Source organism: Lissotriton vulgaris, chromosome 10, assembly GCF_964263255.1.
Source record: "Lissotriton vulgaris chromosome 10, aLisVul1.2, whole genome shotgun sequence".
Lineage (NCBI taxonomy): Eukaryota > Metazoa > Chordata > Amphibia > Caudata > Salamandridae > Lissotriton > Lissotriton vulgaris.
The window spans coordinates 501,280,033-501,300,028 of record NC_141698.1 but is presented as its reverse complement, the minus strand read 5'-3'; the positions used below and the strand labels follow the sequence as shown (position 1 = coordinate 501,300,028).

The 19,996-nt window shown below is 40.7% G+C and overlaps 1 pseudogene; it reads right to left on the bottom strand.

Moving 5' to 3' along the window:
• Positions 1 to 242: 242 nt before the first annotated feature.
• On the bottom strand, positions 243 to 444 carry LOC147685454 (U2 spliceosomal RNA; annotated as a pseudogene).
• Between the last annotated feature and the right edge of the window lie 19,552 nt (positions 445 to 19,996).

The window sequence follows — 19,996 nt, the reverse complement described above, 5'->3', positions numbered from 1 at the left end:
TATCCAGAGCGATACTCAATCAGCACTCCATCAAAACTCCTCTTTTTTTAATCAAAAATTGTGGACTCTTTACACTTGGGCTAAGGACTATTTTAGGCACACTAAAATCTCACTTCACTAGGCAGAACCATAGCTCTGCTACCAGATTTGTTGCTGCATGAAGCATGTGTAAAATATTTATATTGGATGCTTACTCTCCTTACTACTCTAACCATACTCGCCCTCGACGATTAGACAGTCTGAAGTGTTCCATTGCCACAAAGAATGAATCTATTTCTGCCGATAGGGGGGGGAAATTATAGTGACCAAACTCCAAGTTAGCTGTTGGACCATTTTAGATACACCACTCTTAAGACTATACTGTAGAAATAGAGGACGTATCAGATATTAAACTGATAAGAACAGATACTACACTTGATCTTAGCCAAAAGGCCGAGAAGCGATTATACTGTAGAAATAAAGTAGAGCAACTGGAAGACCCAACCTCCTGAAGAATTTAAGTCAAGTGAGGAACATGCAAACCAAAAGCTCCCCTTAACACCGTATACTTTCGAGAAAAAGTCATCCATACTTTTTCATCGATTGCAATTTCAACCCTAGCACCATCATTTTTAGAGAGAAATGGGCCATTTACTGCCTGCCAGAATGAAGTGCAATGATGTTTCATGCAGCGTATCCCATGCTTGATCTTTCAGTTCCTTTTTCCTATTTTTCCTGGCAAAATTATAATCCCTCCTACGCCCACTAATTTCTTCTTGATTTCTCTCTGTCCTACGTAATGCTTCTTTTAATTGGGTGTAGGCTTTGGTACATTTTGAGTCGAACCAACCATTGTTCCGAGCCAGGGGGACCTTATTTTGGGCTCTTAGCGAGTTTTGTATCTCTAACGTAATATAAGAAAAGGCCCTTAAAGTATCCTCAACATCTGTACTATCTTGTAAGCATGCTACTATATGTTCATTAGTATTACCAACTATACGTTTATTGACCTCCTCTGGGTTTATCTCGCTCCATCACAGGGAATACCCATTTTGACGAGTTAGGGCAATATTTTTCTTCCATGCTATATTATTATTCTTTTTCAGATAGTTATCTTGTTTCGGTATAACTAAATCAATACTCAAGGGTAAATGGTTGCTCAAATCATTGAAATGGGGTTTAAAACTGTCAGTCCATGTTGCATAGCGATTGGGTACAATTATAAAATCAATTAATGATTCAGAACCCCTTCTTATAAATGTCTGGGTGAAATTGACAGGTGGGGAGCACAACATATTTGCAAAGCCCAGATCGTGTAGAGCCATTATGTCATTAAACGTCTCCCCACTCTCTGAATGCACAAAATGTAAGTTAGGATTTTTTTCTTTCTCGTGTACACCACACCGCCCACATTCTGCCTGTGGACAAATCCTAGTGTTAAAATCACCACCCCAAAGAGTAATCATATCAATGCCATTTGGGACCTTTGTCTCCCTTAAATCATTGCTGAGTAAATTTAAGGTGTCACCCATATGTTCCCTTTCAATATTGTTATAAAAGTTAACTATCCACACTACTGCATTTAGATTCAAATGGATGGCCACAATTTGATAGTATGTTGTAGTTTTCATCATTTCAATTTTTTTTACTCGTAACATATTTGAAATATATACGCAGATTCCCCCTTTAGGTCTCCCATGTACTGACTGTTCAGCTGGCGTGTGGAAGGTCTTATACCCATCTATGTCTATTTTATCCAATAGCCATGCCTCCTGGAAAAACAAAATATTAAAACTATATATAAATTCGGTCCAAATAGTATTATTTACTTTTCATTGCAGGCCAGCAATATTCTAGAAAAGGGTTCTAATTCTCCCTGTGGAAAGTGCATTTGAAACATCAACTACATGATCATGCTGAACCTGTCCAAGCATCTCATCCCCTTCTCTGAGTTTGTGTCCACTTGCATCACCAATTCCTACTGCTGGGGATTCCACTATTTCGTCCCTAGTAACCATTATCTCTCTTTGGGTCGGGTAAAGTTCCACAGTGAGGGTCGGTACCGTATTCTCCCGGAGATCACAGTGCGCACCACTATCAGAACAAATATTATTGTCAGCACAATCCTGAAGTCAATCCTTCTCATGTAGGGACTGGAGGGGTCTAAATCTATGTACCACCTCTACATTGTAAATCGTTTTATTAAAGGGCTGAAATGGGGAATACAGACCCCTATTCCAATTTAGAGAGTTTGGCTGATAAAACTGAATCAGGGGAAAAGCCTTTATACCTTCTACCGTGTCGGTATTATTGTCAACTATTCTGCAAAAAATTTCCTGGACATGTGATGGCGACCCAAATGAGAGGACTAAACAATCACCTCAGTAAGATTTTCTAGTGGTCCCCACCCATGGCACACGTCTAATCATCTAAAAGCTGAAAACATCTCTGGTATTATCCCTATTTTGGTCCCCAGGAAATGAATTGCCGTATTCCTCAAAGTATACCACGTTTCCTTTTCACCATCTGGAGACGGGGGACATTTACCAATATAACTATATATGGTACCACAGCTAGAGGCAAATTTAGGCTATGATGTTTTGACGTATGTTCAAAAGTATCATTACGTGATCGTATAGTGGGGCACACTTCCCTTGGTTGCAAACCACCCTGTTGTTTTTCAGCCATACCATTTCCTTTCTCTCAAAGTTCTGACCCTTTAACCAGATCTCTAGTGGATGATATTTCGTTGGGGTTTCTATATCCTGCAGCTGTTTTTATCTTGGCGCCCCTGTTCATCTCATCGCCAGAAGGAGTAGAATTAACTGCCACAATCTGGTTATGGGATTTCGATGCTTCACCTGCGCTAGTTCTGCTTTTTTAATAGTTTTGCCTTCAAAGTGCATCTCTAAAAATACTCACACTTCTTTTCTGCTACTACACTTTGACTTTATCCAGAGCGATACTCAATCAGCACTCCATCAAACCTCCTCTTTACTGAATCAAAATTGTGGACTCTACACTTGGGCTAAGGACTATTTTAGGCACGCTAAAATCTCACTTCACTAGGCAGAACCATAGCTCTGCTACCAGATTTGTTGCTGCGTGAAGCATGTGTAAAATTTGTATATTGTATGCCTACTCTCCTTACTACTTAACCATACTCGCCCTCGACGCTTAGACAGTCTGACGTGTTCCATTACTACAAAGAATGAATCTATCTCCTCTGATAAGAGGGGTGGAAGCTATAGTGACCAAAAACCAAGTTAGCTGTCGAATGAGGACCATTTTAGATACACCACTCTTAAGAACAAACTGTAGAAATAAAGAAGCGCAACTGGAAGACCCAACCTCCTGAAGAAGTGAAGTCGAGTGAGGATTGTGCAAACCAAAAGCTCTTCAATAGCAACACAGAATAAAAGAAGTAAAACCTGACATTCAGGTAGGGCTTTCTGATTCTCCCTACAATGCATTTAAAACATCAGTACACTAGCACATATTAAAAGGAAGAACCAACAGGACTCAATAATGGACTCAGACAAGATTTAGGATAATTTGGTTATTGTATTAAAGAATCAAAATTCATTAAAATGAGTAATTTTTTAAGTACTTTGGTCAAGAATTTTACAGTTTGCATTAAAGCACCAAATATTTAGGCAATTCTTTATTGAGTGGTTTATAAAGTTCCATTTGCAGAGGTATAGAGTCCTACCACCATTAATGCAGAAGGATGGTTCAAATTCCTAACAGCTCAGTTGCTACAACAAGGGGGATAGTTCAGACTTAAAGTCCATTAGCTTAGAGCTAAAGATATAATGGAAATTTGAGAAATAGAAATGAATTTGGCATAGTAGGTCTCAGTCCATCAGCTACCGATTGTAGCATCGGCAAGCAGTCCAAAGTAAAAGATGGATCAGCATAGCATCGGTTCTCATGAAGTAAATATCAATGGCATTCGGTGCTCCTCCTTTGAGGTTTCTTTTTTTATAGAGATTTTAGCAATGTCCAGAGGCGTGGCATCACTCCACCCTAGAAAGACCATCACATGTCCATGTTCACATCATGTCACCCGAGATGGTTGAAACTTCAAGCTGGTTTCCCATGCTAGTCATGAAAAATGAAAGTTTATGAGTCCACACAAGCCTAGTATCAAATAAAAGATACGAGAAGTCTATGCATAGGCGTTACTGAAATTCTGTTTCCACAGGAATATTTCACGGTGAAAGTTGAAGAAACATTAAAGAATGTCTGGGGGAACATGTATGGGACAAATAAGTAACATTTCACTAGTAAAAAAAGACCCATTGTATTAAATCAGGGGGAAGGTCAGCACTAAAGAGAAAACATTCATGAAGGCCTTTAAGTTAGCATGAATGAAATGAACTCTAAACTGATGTCAAATAGAATGAAATTAAATCAATTCAAATGAAGAATGTATACCTTTTCACAATTATTGCATAAAAATAGGTAATATTAGAAATGCCCTACTACCACAATTATTCACAACATTCATATAAAGGCAAAATTTTCTCTTTTCATCCTTACAAATTGATTTTTAATATTTCATAAACTATAAATGCTCTAATATCATATTACAAAATATCAAGCTTATACTTTATTGCAGCACATTTTTGCGCCAACTTTTATAACTGGACCATTCTCAGCAAAGAGCAAGAAAAACAGTAGGCCACTTCAATTAGCATCACAATTTAGCATCATCGCAACTCATTGATATGTATGGCTGTTATCTTATAAATGTGTTTTCTTTATGTCACGTTTTAAAGCACGCTTTTACAATCCTTCTACTACACTTGTCTCTGTATTATGTGTCACTGTGACTAACGTGTGCCATGTGTACTTTCAACCTTTCATGTCTTCTGTGTATAAACATGTTGTGTATTATGATTTTTAAAATCATGCTGCATCACAGGCTAAATCAATCCAAGCCAAAATAAATGATTTTTAAAGTAATGTGGTATCATCATCTGATACTTGTCAAGAAGGCTATTCGAGAAAATCTAACACTTTTTGTTGGAGGACATCCTTCACCTCACCTTCAGACTTAATTGCAGATCTTGATCATCATGCTCCAGTGTCAATGGAATCTTAATCTTCTACAAATAATATTTGATGGCCGATGGTGTATAACTAATATTGTTCTTTTCTTTCACCGGCAGGCAATATGGCTTCCACCGGATTCCTAGATTGTACCTTCGTAATCTCACTATCTCATTTCATGTGTTACTCGTCCTAATTGTTTGTTTGCCCTGTTCCTATGTTTGTCCTTATCTATGGGCTACTTTCTAGTCATATTCTTTTCTAACTTGTTCATGTTTTATCTATATCCCACTTTGTATTATACTAGCAGCCCGCCCCAGCGTTGCCTGGGGCAGAAGGGGCTGGGGGCAGCATTTCAGGCTTGCATGCACTCCTGGCCCGGCCCCCGCCCGCCACGACATTTCCACTCCTCCCCGCGCTTGACTCAGCCGCACACGTTCCACCTTGCGTGCACTCCTGCCCCGGCCCCCGCCCTCCACGACATTTCCACTCCCCCCGCGCTTCACTTAGCCACACACGTTCCGCCTCTTCCCAGCGCTCCCGCGCTTCACCTACCTCAGCCCGACTTCACCGCTCCTCGTTCCGCCTCCTCACATCAGCCCGACTTCACCGCTCCTCGTTCCGCCTCCTCCCATCAGCCCGACTTCACTGCTCCTCGTTCCGCCTCTTCCCGTCGCTTCTCTGAGCCGCACACGTTCTGCTCCTCCCGCGCTTCATGTATCTCAGCCTGACTTCACCGCTGCTGTCCACCGCTCCTCCCCGCACTAGATGATGTCAGCACGCACGTTCACGTTGTTAGCGCAAATAATGTTTACTTTTATATTTTTTTATAGCCTATGTCCATCTACAGGACCCCCCCTTTCCAACGCTGTATTGGGTGTTGCGATTGGTGGTGTACTTTTCGAGTTTACCTGGCTCAAAGGACACCGTTCTCTCTTTATAATAGTAGTATAGATTTCTTCTGTCAACTTTAACTTGTTATGGCAAATAGTTGCTTCACTAAATGTGAAGGGTTTAAGACATCCAGTAAAAAGACAGAAAATTCTAGATTATTTACACAAATGTAAGACTGACATCTGTTTTTATACAGGAAACCCATGTTGGTGATAACATCCTAGCATCCATGACTAAGTCATGGGTGAGCAATATAGTTTCTTGACCAGCAACAGACCGCAAAAATGGAGAAGCTAATATTTTTTCTCCCAAACTGCAATTTGCCATTTTGAACTGTAAGGCTGATTCAGGTGACTATTATATTCATGCTCATATCAAAATTGATAAGTATGACTTCCACCTTTGGAATTCAATTATGTCTGAAATATTTGATTTAAGCCCTGTTCCGCTTATACTGGGAGGTGATTTTAATATGATTTCTGACCCACTTTTGGATAGAATATCCATAGTTAAATTTCACCCTACAAAAATGTATAAATTATTAAAACACTTTCAATCAAACACTAGGGGCCATATTTATGTAGACGTCATGCAGCACAACTGCGTGACAGGAAAAGGGCCGGAATGCATAATATTTAACACAATGCCGCGCATTTCTTCCTTTGCCCAGCGCTGGCACACAATGTGCTGCCTAGTGCCAACACAGGCACTCTTGCACCATGGTGCAAGGGTGCCTGTGTTGTAAGCAGGATTGTAAGCAGGATTGTTTTTTTGCAGGAAGGGGCACCTTCCTGCACAAAAACAACCCCTGAGGCATTTAACTTTTTCCATGTGTGCTGCATAATGCAGCACACATGGGAAGAAAAAAACTAGGAGAAATAAACATATTTCTCCTCGTTACGCCTCCCCAGGGAACGCGTAGCATTTTGGTACATTCCCAGGTCGACCAGCAATAGGAAATCTGGTAATGCATCCAAATCCATGTTTTTTTGGTGAGAACACCAATCCACCATTCATGGAATGCCTCCCTGTGGGAGAGTAATGCAACACAGTGATTTGTGCTGTGCTGCATTGCGTTACTCTTGATTTATCAAGCCACTCGGGGCCACACAAGAGGGCCATGCGTGGCTTGATAGAGCTCATCTTGTTGGTTGCATCACTTTTGTACCTGTTGCGTAGTACAAAAGTGATGTATCACCTTGACCTCTCATAAACCCCACTGATAAAGATTTTGTCTTTTCTCCAATGTTTACTTCACGTATTCACATATAGACTATTTATTATGCTCTAGATATTTACATCATATGATTTCAAACTCAAAAGTAGAGTCCATCTTTACATCAGATCATGCTTTAATTGCTTTTCTTTAACCTTAACTGATGTTCCTCAACATACCTACAAGTGGAGAATGAATACTGAAACTGAACTTTCTGAATCAAACCAACTCAAATAGGTGTCTGCTATAAATAACCATTTTCAAAACAACAAAACTGAAGATACTTATAAAATTACTCATTGGGATGTTTTTAAAAATACATACGATTTCCATAATGGCCCATGAGAACAAGTTATTTAATACCAAATTATCATAATTGAAACAACAAATTGCTATATCTTCCTCACATATAAAATTTAAACTAAAATTACAGCCCTTCACTATGAATACAATACCCTGCTTAGTAAAAGAATGAATCTTTATATTTGTAAACAGAAAGTCAATTTCCAGCCTAATGCTAATAAAGCGGGTCATATTTTTTCTAACTATTTATTAATCAAAAGAGATAAGATCAAGATTCTGGGCATTCATATCTCAAATGACCACCTACTATTATCTGATACAGAAATAGCTTCAGAATTCCAAACATTCTACTCAAACCTCTATAGTAAACCTCATGAAACTACAATTGATTGATTTCTCTCCCATTGTAATCTACCACATTATCCCACACAGATAGACCTGTTCTTGATGCCACTTTGACTATAGAAGAAATATACTCTGCAATTAAGTCCTCCAATTCAAAACATGCATCTGGACCTGATAGAATCCCAGAATTATTCAACAAAACTTTCTGTACTTAACTAGCCCAGGTCCTCTTCTCCATATTCCAGTATTTTGCTTCCAATGCTTTTTTGAAGGAACTTTTAAAGACGTCACAATCATAGTGCTCCTCAAACCAGACAAAGATCATACATTACTTTCAAACTATTGCCCCATTTCATTCATTAATTAGGACTGTAAAATATATGCCAAAATACTTGCATTTAGACTGTCTTAGGTTTTAGATCATATTGTCCACCCAGACCAAACTTGTTTTATAAGGGTTAGACTATCAGCACACAATACTAGACTTGTTTGTCATACTGTTGCTTCCATAACAAAATAAAGCACCCTGTTGGTCCTTTAGCTCTAGATGCTGAAAATAAATTTGATAAAGTTAATTGGAATTTTTTGTTCAAAATTATGGAAGCATTTTGTTTTGGCAAAACATTTATTAAAATGTTTAAGGCATTGTATTCCTTGCCTAGGGTAACTATATATGTTAGTTGTATTACCTCAGCATTTTTTGCTCTATGTAGAAGTACAAGATAAAGATGCACTCTATCTACCCTATTATTTTTATTGGCCATTTAACCTGTGTTGTGCCTTCTTTGTAACTCGCCAGACAGTACAGGTATTACTATTCAAACATAACTCTAAAAACCTCTGCTTATGTAGATGATGTCCTTCTCTATATACGTGACCCTACCAATACCATACCCAATATTCTGTGAATTATTGAGGATTAGGCTTCAATCTCAGGATACACCTCGAATATTAATAAATCGGATTTTGTTCCACCAAATGTGTATTGTAAAGGAGGCATGCTCAGTAGCACTAATATTATTTGGAATTAATCAAGCCTAAAGTATTTACAAATCTACTTTCAATATTCAATTAAAGATACGGTATATATGAATTGCAAAAAAGTAATATCTTACATTACAGAGAAATTGGACAAATGGTCATTGTTACACTTATATTGGTGGGAAAAATTGAAAGCTATTAAAATTGAAATTACTCCACAAATATTATACATACTATCAATGTTACCTTTGTCATTACCCACACTTTTCCATAAAAACCTCAATACAATTCTGAATAAATTAATCTGGAACAGCAAACCAGCAAGGATTAAATATAAAACCTCACAGTCCTCAAAATTGGAGGGTGGTTTTTGGTATTGCCGATTTTCAGAAATACCATTTCACTTATTTAGCTGCACAAAGTGTTCATTGGTTTACAAACTCAGACCCTGAGCTACATTGAATTGGGTTCTAACTGAGCAGAATATTGCTGCTACTTTTCAACTACCTTCAATTCTTACCATGGACCTTTGTAGACTAGGGTCTCATTCTTCAATACTTAATGTAACACAACTTGCTCTAGCTAATGTTGATTCATTATTTCATGATAATATAATCTATACTAAACAGTGTCATTAGGGTATAATTCTAAGATCAAACTTCATACACCAGTCTCTTGCCGGATTACATGGATTGATGTCACAGCAATATGTTTTGCTCGTTCTATACAAACCAAATATCACATCCTTTCCCCTACTTACTGTCAATATATGGTATTATGCAATGCAATCCTTAATGCCTATTACTGCTTTATTCCTCATCCTTCATGCGGAGCTTTTCTTTAATATTCATAGATTCACTGGCCATATTGCTTCTAAAATATATACATTTTTTATAATTACTACTTCTTACAACCTTACGCAACTATGTGAAATTATTTTCCTATTCTTCATACCAATCATACCCGACAGCAGCCGCAGAAAATGTGGCTATGCAATATTTCTAGTTGGTTACCTTCATCTATTCGTCAATCCCAATTCATTTATTTTAAACAATTGTCATTGGTTGCCTGTCAAATTACATGATGCACATCTTTGTGATAAACCAGAATGCTGCCACTGTAAATTACATATGTTTTTTGACTGCCTCATTTTCTCAGTTTTGGTCTAATATTTGGGATATAATCTCTCAATTCTTTAGCATTGATACTCCGCTAACCTTTGACATTATCATAAACAAATCTTCTACCCATGCTACTCCTTTACCGTATATGGTTATGAAATTGCATGATCGTCTAATTTCATATGCAATCAAATCCATTACTATGAATTGGAAACCTGCAAACCTTTTATCTGTACATGCTTGGTGGACTTGGATTCTATATCTAAGGAAAGTAATAGATTTTTCTTTTAACAGGATGAAAAAGTCTCTTCTAGTCAAATCTCTTATATGGGAAATATTGGATGACTATATTTCCACGTGTTAGATATAAATACATATTTTTAATATTGTGAAACTGGATTAAATAAGGAGCCTATATTTTTTTTATAATTGATATTTCTTTTTTAGGTTTATTACTGTTCCCACTACTTTTTCTATTACATAATTGTACTTGATATGCTTATCAGTATTATGGCTGTTAACTGCATTTTTGCTAATTTTTGCTTTTGTCTGTTTTCTTGTTCATGGATTTATTAAATTCAATAAAATATTTTGAACACAGGACTTTATAGGAGCCCAAATGAGGGTTGCTATGTTTCTTTTGGGAAACACAGGTTTTACAGCTGTAGGGAAGCCACTACTTTGGCAAGAGATTTCTGATGCCTACGGACCCACCTACTAATGAATTAATTGTTAATTAAATTGTATTTTTACAACATTATAAAGATTTGTTTTAGGCCTGGCTTGACAATGCAGGTGTCCTCAAGATCTATTGTACCATGACTTTTATTTTGAGTGTCACAGACAGTATTATTATCAATCCTGTATTTTATATTTAAAGATTGAATGACTTTCTTCTCTCTTTCAATTCCCTGCTCCCCATGCCTGTGTTTGCCCTGCCCATTGACCGTTTAGGTTCACACTGCTTCTGTTAAGAATCTCACCTGATTTTCTGCAGAAGTGAGTGGACGAAGAAGAGCTATGTCCCAACGCCCTCAAAAGAAAAGTGAGCCCAATCTATAGTCAAAGCTATTCTTGTCCAAAGAGGGACAAATACTGCCTCTGGTAACTGCAATTTCTTGAGGGGAAATTGTCTCCAGATTCTACATCCAGAACATAAGTACAAGAGATTACCAAATATTCTATTATATGTCCCTACCACGCTAGATGAGCCCTGATTATAAGACAAATGTACCTGAGGATTCCCATCTTAGTCTCTTGAGAACTATAGGAAATGGAGAAAGATGGAACCTCCATAAAGAGCAGGAGTGGAGACTTTTGGAATTGATCATGTTCACTTACAAAAACCCAAAATACTTAAATTAGAGACTATTCCCCAGCTCTTTTCCTACACTATAGATATACATGTACTATACCAACCTACCTCCGACCCTCAATAGGGCCTAAACATGGTGAAAGAGAAGTTTCCTGAAATGCAACTAGCAGATTATATCAACATAATTTATAAAGAACATGCAGAGAATTCAGCACCTTTTGTATGTAATGTTGGCAAAGAGTTAAGAACGTAAACTGTAAATCATTACATCATGCTTGAATGATACATGCAAAAACTAATCATGCAGTCCCATTTGTAATATGCTAAAGTCCACTACAATGTTCACAAGCAATGTCCTTTGTATTATTAATAAAGGTAATCTTTGAAAATAGAAGATCTCAAGCACCCAGCCGAGTTCAAGGAACATTCAGAAACAAGATAAGTAGGACATGATTGCGCGTGCAGTGCGTTACTCAACAGGTGGTCTCACTGCTCTTTTTTTGTTTTTGTGTCCTTTGCAGGTTTTATAAACAGAGCAGGGGAGCCATCCTGCTGAGCAGGAGCAGATGAAGATGCTGAACTGGAAATGCCAACAACGCTGAGGGAATGCGGTAGAATGTGACACCAAGGTAAGTGAATGAACAGGAAGTTGTAACTGGTGTACTAAAGCTGGAATGGCAAGCAACTTCCTGTTGTGTAGCATATGGCTTTATAGATGCAGCGGGCCTTCTTTAATATAGGCCCTGGACTCGCTGACATACCCCCGGCATGCCTGACAGCTTCTTGATGGGTACATTGTATTCTTCCACTGCTGACATCTGGGAATTCTTTTCATTTTACAAGTTTCTCTGATATTGTAGCTTTAGCTCTTAGTCGGAGTGCATGTCATGCTTCTCTCTTTCTTACTATTTTTCTCATTCTCTCTGTTCCCTGTCTCTCATACATACACACAGACATACATACACACTCACACACCCTCTGTATCACTCTCTTGCCAACTCCAGCTGAAAGGAGTGCTGCTGCAACTCAGTGCCTTTCTCTATCTCTGCCTCCTCATGCAGCCAGACTCAGTTGCTACTGGCTTTGCCAATTTCTTGTAATTCAAGATGATTGTTGGAAATGCACACACACGTAGCTTTGTTCGGAAAGGGTTTAATCCAAGAAAGATAGATACATAAATGACCACTCTAGGAGCAGATGTAACTTTCAATCAGCCCTGGTGAAACTGCCTGTCTGAAAAGGAACCCTCCTCACCTTAGCATTCTATGGTATCACTGGTTGTCCAGAGAGGCAAGAGCCACAAAATGCTTTCATAACTGTGTTATAACCATTGGTATAGCGAATTGTGGCGGTGGGCATCTTGAAATGCAATTTTGAATGCTCTCAAGGTGGCTGCTGTGTTGCATTGAGACAGAATGTGGTGGCCATTTTCAAATGGTAAAACAATACAATATGCATGCGTATTGTTATACCATTCCAAAATCGTAGCCAAGCACATTTGACTTTGCCAATGCTTCTTTCACAGTCTTACAGACATTGGGAAAGCCAATATTGAAAATGAACAAGTATTTGCAGAGGAAAAAAATTGGCTTTCTCTCTTTTGATTCCAACTGCTGCTGTGATGTTTCATTGTTTTTGCCAGGACTTAATATGCAAGGTGGACTTATTGGCTATGCCAAACTTTGACCTCTCTGAGTGTTTCTCCTTCAAATGAATGGAATATATTGAGCATAAAGTATGTGAATAAAAAACTGAGCTGTTCTACTTAAAAAAACTTCCTATATCTAATTTGTTTTGTAGGATGGCTTGTGTAAAAAGTGCAATTACATCTGGTAAAATTGTATTTTTGTACCATGTAACTCATAGACCATGTTCACGCCATAGCGGCAAGTTTCGACTACAAAAGTGGGGGAGTGATTCAGTTCAGGGATTCAGAGGTTGGAATAAATATTGATAGATTGCTCCCAAACAAAGCTCCAGGCCTTGATAAATTACCTGGTGACCTCTTTCGCTCCCAGCCCAAAATCTGGGCACCGTACCTTGTAGTTCTGTTCAATGCGGTCCTTTAGGGTTTCATGGTACCGGAAACCTGGTTGGGAGCTGAGATCGTCCCCATTTATAAGAAGGGCTGCCCGTTAGTTCCATCTAACTACAGGCCCATTAGCCTATTAGATACCACTCAAAAACTAATGGGCCGGATCCTACTGGACAGAATACTTGGCTGGATGGAGGAACATAAAATACTGACCACCCTCCAAGCCGGATTTAGATCTGGCATCTCAACCCTCGACCAAATCTTTAGGCTGCAGGTCCTTTTCTGGAAAATTGCAAGAGTAGAGGGTGGCAGCCTCTACCTTGTCTTTGTAGACCTGCGGGCCGCTTTCGACTGTGTGCCCAGGGAGAGACTATGGAAGGTGCTGGAAGAACTAGGCCTTCCATCTTACTTAGTAGATGTCCTGATTCGACTCCATGCAGGGAACTATGCCCAGGTAAGGTGTGGGAGGAATGGTGAACTATCTGCCCGTTTCCCTGTAACCAGGGGTGTACGCCAGGGTTGTGCCCTGGCCCCTACACTCTTTAGCCTTTATGTTAACGGCTTGGTGAATGAATTAGGTAGAGTCAGGGATAGTGATGCCCCGTGGTTGGCTACTGGCCGGTTGACCTCTTTGATGTTCGCGGATGACACCTTGCTGTTGTCCCGAACATCAACGGGCATCCAGCGGGTTTTGGATGGGTTTGCAACCTTTTGTGCCTCGCAGGGATTGGAGATAAACTTGGAGAAAACCAAGTTTATGATCTTCAAACCCCCGAGGCTTACCCGCCCGAACCCTGTACTGAATGGCACCCAGCTTGAACGGGTGAAAACCTTTGTTTATCTTGGAGTCAAGTTGACCGAAGACTTTGATTGGGGTTCCCAGGTATCTAGCTCCGCCTTGAGACTCACACAGATTATAGGGGGTATCGGCAAATTCCACAAAGCATCACACTTTAAACCAGTTGCCCCTGTTCTTGAGATCTATAGAACCCAGGCAAGGTCAGCAGCTATGATTGGTGCAGAACATTGGGGACACAAGAATACACTGAGCTTATTAAAGGTTGAGCAGTCCTTTATGAGAAATCTGGTGGGTTTACCCCAAAGTACCCCTCTCATACCTTTGCTGTTAGACCTGGGCCTAGAGTCCATTAAAGAATTGATAGCCGCACGCCCCCTGCTCTACTGGAGAAGGCTTTGCTCCGTACCAGAGTTTGTAGATTTTAGAGCGGACTTTTCTGCAGTTTGGGGGCAGATAAAGAACAAAAAATATACCCTGGTTATCTCACATCAAGGCCCTTTCCTACCAAATTGGCTTGCCTCAATTGTGGGAGTCCCCCGAAGAGAGTTGCCTGAGGGTGCAGAGGTCGGAGTTGCTGTCCTCGCTGAGATATTATAGCATTAGTGTGTTACTTAGTTTGACTACTCACCGAATTTTTGCAGGTGAAAATCGCACCAAAGAGGGAGGAATTTTTAGATATGGTGCAGCCTCCCCTTGCAAGAAAATTATACATCCAACTAAGACATGGCTGCCTGCCCATTAGGGCACTGACTTCTAAATGGGCCGACTCAGAGGAGGGAACCTGTCCAGCTTGCAACAATAGCATAGAAGATAAAGCACATGTTTTGTTCTTCTGCCCGGCATATAGTAAAATACGGAAACACTGGTTGACACCGATGTGCAGAAACCTGGGACTTAAACAATGTGCACAGGCTCGCAGAATTTTAACATACGATGATTCCTCTCCTATTGTTTTTGAGGTTTCCCATTTTTTTCATGGGTTCTGGGGCAGAAGGACCAATTTTGTTTTAAGGAATCAACCGGGGCAATAGCCCTCTTTTTGATAACTTACTGTTTAATAACTATTTTAATTGTTTTTACCAATGGATTTTAATGCTGTGCTTGTATGTATTTTATTTGCACTTTATGGTCTACGACCGAAATAAAGTTATCAAATTGAATTGGAATTAATATAATAATATCTAAACAAATATATAACTCTGAAACCATAAATGTTACTTTACTAATGCCACAGTAGTCCTTTTTATTAACTCTGGGCTCCAATAATTTTTTACATTTATTTTTCTGTTTTTTATGTTGAAGGTTCCCATCACTAAATATATTAAAACATGCTCTCCGTGTTTTTTTCAAAAGCACGCTGCATCCTGTAGAGGGGTGCGAAGACCCCAATGATGAAGCATGACACCAAGGCTCCTTTTGGTGTGTGAGGGGTATTTAAAGAACACATAGTGCTCCCCACCACTGTATGGACCACTAAAAATACTTGTCATTTGCGGATTCATTTTGATTAATAACAGACACCACCACCATATTAACTGCTTTTCTGCACGGTAGGCAATCGGGCGAATTGCCTACCGGCGGAAAACCGGCGGACGGTATTCCCGTCCACCGGGGTCCCCCCGCCATGGTAATGTGGCGGGGGAAAATTAGTAGCGAGCGGAGGTTTTTGCCGGGCGGATGGCCACCCAAATAAAAGCAGCCCTCCATGGCCTACTAATGACAGAGTACTTGAGGGGGAAAGTGGCTCCACAGGGTCTCATAGTTAAAAATGAGCCCTTTCTCTTTCAACAGGATATGCAATTCAAGAAAGATTGGTCGCTCATATCATGGCACTGCACCAGGGACTGGTTAGTCCTCATAATAAAAACTGCCACCAGAATCAGCCAAGAACTCAAGATTGATATCCAGAAGTTAGAGGTTCAGCTCAAATCGTATCAGTCACTTACTGTCCTCAAAAAACGTCTAGAGGAACTTAATCAGCAGATGACGGATTTTGAACTTACCCTGAAACAAAGCAAATTTTATAAATTAAAGAAGGACAAAGATCGCTTCTCACACTAAACAGCATACCCCTATATTAAAGAGGGTTACCTATCAAAAGACAACATGAGTGACCAGGATAGTGAGGCTTCTGACAACAGCTCCAATGGGTCCAATTCAAGTGGACATCAATCTTACCGATACCAAAGAGGTGGCCAACGACAAAAACCTCTCTACCCCAGACAAAGGGGATGGAGAGGCTATCAATGCTCACCTAAGTACCATACATACCAAGGGCCACCTGAATTCCAATAATATCAATATGGTCCACCACCCATGGGACCCCAGTGCCAACAATGGGCTCCTGAATATGAAGGGACATTCTACGGGCCACAGCCTTTTTTAGGGTCACGCCTGGGACCCAGGAGAGGCAGGAACAAGAGAGGAAGCAATGTCACATGGCAAGACAGGGACCAGGAGGATCCCCGAATGTCAACCAGGAGTATGACAGGCGCCCTCCAGAACCAACCATCAACCAGCAGGAGGGGGACCTAGTCATCAATATAACCCCATGGGCACTCTCAGAAACAGAGAGGGCAGTTCTCAACGAAGGGCTCGGGTTTGTGCCTACTAACAAATTAGACTCCTTCAAACTACATGTCAAAATGAAAGACTTTGTGAGAAAGATCAAGTTACTTAAAGACAAAAAAGACACTTCTGTACCCACTGACACAGGGTTAAAACCTAAATCTACCTTCACTCCCCCATACGCAGTCCTTCCTGTCGAGCTACTCGCTTTTGAAAAAGCAGTGATGACAGATTTGAAAAAAATTTAACACAACTAATATGAATGTATTCCACAACATCAGCAATGTGGAACAAGAAGACATTAAACACTTGGCAGGAAACAAAGACATCATTATAAAACCTGCGGATAAAGGGGATGCCATTGTAGTACAAACAACTACTGCATACAATGATGAGTGATGAGTGTCTAAGACTTTTGGCAGACAGGAGAAATTACACGATCTTACAGGAAAACCCCACGGAGGCCCTCCGCATCAAAATATCTGGAATGGTGGAGGAAGCATTAGCCCATGACTGGCTATCAAAAAAAGAGGCCCATTTTTTGATCCAGAAGGCACCCAAAGTACCGTATTTTTATAGCATTCCTAAATTACGTAAAGACCTGACAAAACCTCCAGGCAGGCCAATTGTTTCGGGCATGGTTCAATTTTGGAACCACTATCCCGTTTTGCGGATGCTGTGAATTGTAGGTCTCTCAATGTAGATACTACGAAAACAGACAAATAGGCACATATTAGCCTTTTGAGTGTAATATCACTTTTTTATAAAAACCAACCAAAAATTGTTTTCGGAGGACGTGAGTAAGGTGGGGATCTGTGCACCCTGTCCTGAAGAAGAAGCCTAGCTTTGAAACATGTTGACAACGCACACACGAGGTACTGTACATTAACATACAAAATACCTCACCTTCACCCTTTTAACAGTGCCAGCACGAGGGCCCAGTAATGTTTTTGTAGACCCTACGTGCCAGGTACTTTTTAAACATCACACCATCACTTTTCAGACCTCAAGACTCACATAATAATACACAAAAACCTCACACGCACCACACATAGCCAAAAATTAAAAGTGCTCCCGCGTAGTCGCTGGTTAGAAGCAAGCCGCATCCCGTAGAGGGGTGTGAAGGTTGCTTTTGGTGTGTGAGGGGTATTTAAAGAACACATAGTGCTCCCCACCACTGTAAGGACCACTAAAAATACTTCTCATTTGTGGATTTTTTTGATTAATAAAGTCTGCTAAAGGAGAACGGATCCACTCTGTCTCTCAGATCCCCCTTTTGTTATTTTTGGTGGTGTCTGTTAGACACCGACAGCCATATTATTATGAGGGCGGAAGCATTCCTTTCCGTGGTGGCATTGCCGTAACGGAAAGGCATGCAGGAATTGCTTGTGGGGGCACATTGCGTGCCCCCAGGGACTCAGGGGGGTGGGGGGTGCACATGGGGGGTACCTAGGATACCCCCTTTCAGTTCCATGCACAACATGGCAGGCAACGCGCGGTGCCTGCCATGTTGTGCATGGAAGTGCACAACATGCCTTCTTGGCATTGTGGTGGTCAGTGCAGAGTGCACCTCCGGCCACAATCTTCGGAATGCAGGATGCGCCCGCCACTGTGGTGGGAGCATCTTAATGGCAGCAACGGGACCCCCGCCCTTATGAAGGGAGGTCCATTTTTACGACGGGATGGTGGGCGGACAAAGTCCGCTTGCCATCCTAATGTGCCCCCAAACTGTTTCACACATAAAAAACATATGAAATAACATCAAGCACAATTATACTGATGCTTTCAATTTTTCAAAAGAATAAGCTTCTCATTAACACTTTTCAGTCCTACTGTGCTGTGCTGTTGTTAGTAGTGGGACCTATTTTATTTATGTCAATATTGTCTATTCACTAGGTCCTGCAGAGGTCAGAGACCTCTTCAAACTCTACTTTCGAGCTTGTACTATTCAGCGCAAGACGCCTATTGTTTGGTGTGTTATGGTCCTTGTTTGCTCTGGGCCTCTTGGTGATAAGAGCTAATGTGTTTCGACCTTCATTAGGGGGGACCAGGATGATTTATTTATAGGAAGGTCTTCATCAGGGCGGGGCTGTGTTCGGGTAGGGCATCTATTGCCTGTGTGAATGAGAATAATGATAGTGTAAATCTGTGCTTTCTGCTATTAACACTTAAAAGATTTTTATGCTTGGCTACTTACGTACCAGGTCGGGTTCTCGTAATGCGCTGGGGTACAGTTATTTATGTCCTGTGTAAAAGAAAGTAATAGTACTGTAAGCCTAAAATTCCTACTCTTTACAATTTAGGTACTTCTAATAATTGTCTCTCAACATACTGGGTCGGATTTTCATGGTGCACCGGAGTTCAGTTGTTGGTAGCCTCCTTAACTCGTCAGTTTGGTCTGTTCTTTATAATGCCTTCCGTGTTTTGGCAGACTCAAAGTGTGGTTGTAAAAAGAAGGAAAAGCCTATAGACTTGGTGATTAATATTCCTGTTCAGTCTAAGGCATGCACGGTCACATGATTGTGTTCCAAGGTGTGGATGATCTTTTCGTAGGAAGGTGATTTATTGAAAGTCGCGAAATAAGAAACGTAATGGGCATGTTACAGCCTAAGTGGGCGTTAGTATGTGCTTGTTCTGAGACCATAAATTGCCCGTCGTGCAAGGGATCGTAAGAACATATGCGTGCCTCGTGCTATCCCCGTTACTCTATACGTACTCAGAGTTGTGTTGAGCCTATTGCATCATACGGCATGCAAGGTCAGATAGGCAGTGTTTAGGAGTTGTAGCTTCAATCTCTGCCGCTACTTCTATATACCTTGATTTTCGTGCTTGGTGAGCACGTCTGATTCCGAATTTTCCTCTGGGGGCCTCAGATTTCAGTTCCTCAGTTCTCCAGGCGTTCTCGCGTATTGCTCCACAGCCGACATTTGAACAGTCTGCTTCGTCCTACTAACCCGTGTGTAACATAATTACGCAAATGGAGAAGTGTGGCTCAATGGTTAGAGCGGCAGACCTTGATGCAGAGCGCTGGCCAGGGACCAGGGTTTGATTCCCGCCTCGGCGGGATCGGGCTTAAATTCCTCTGACCGGATATTCTCGCCTCAGTGCCGAATCTAAGCATGGGCCCCACGCTGCAACTCTGGGCAATAGCTTGCTTAGTCTCCACAACAGCCCCCGATACACAAGGGATGCCTGGTTTCACCATGGGATGCCCAGGAGTGGACACCTCACAAGGAAAAGCCAGGAGGGGTTCCCTTGTGGTAGGAGTACAAGCGCCGGGATGCTTACGGGTTACTGTTCGCGCTATACAAATACAACACATTTACAATTACATTTACATGCCGTGTGGGGCGTTCTTGCTTGATTCCGCCTGCCTTCCGCT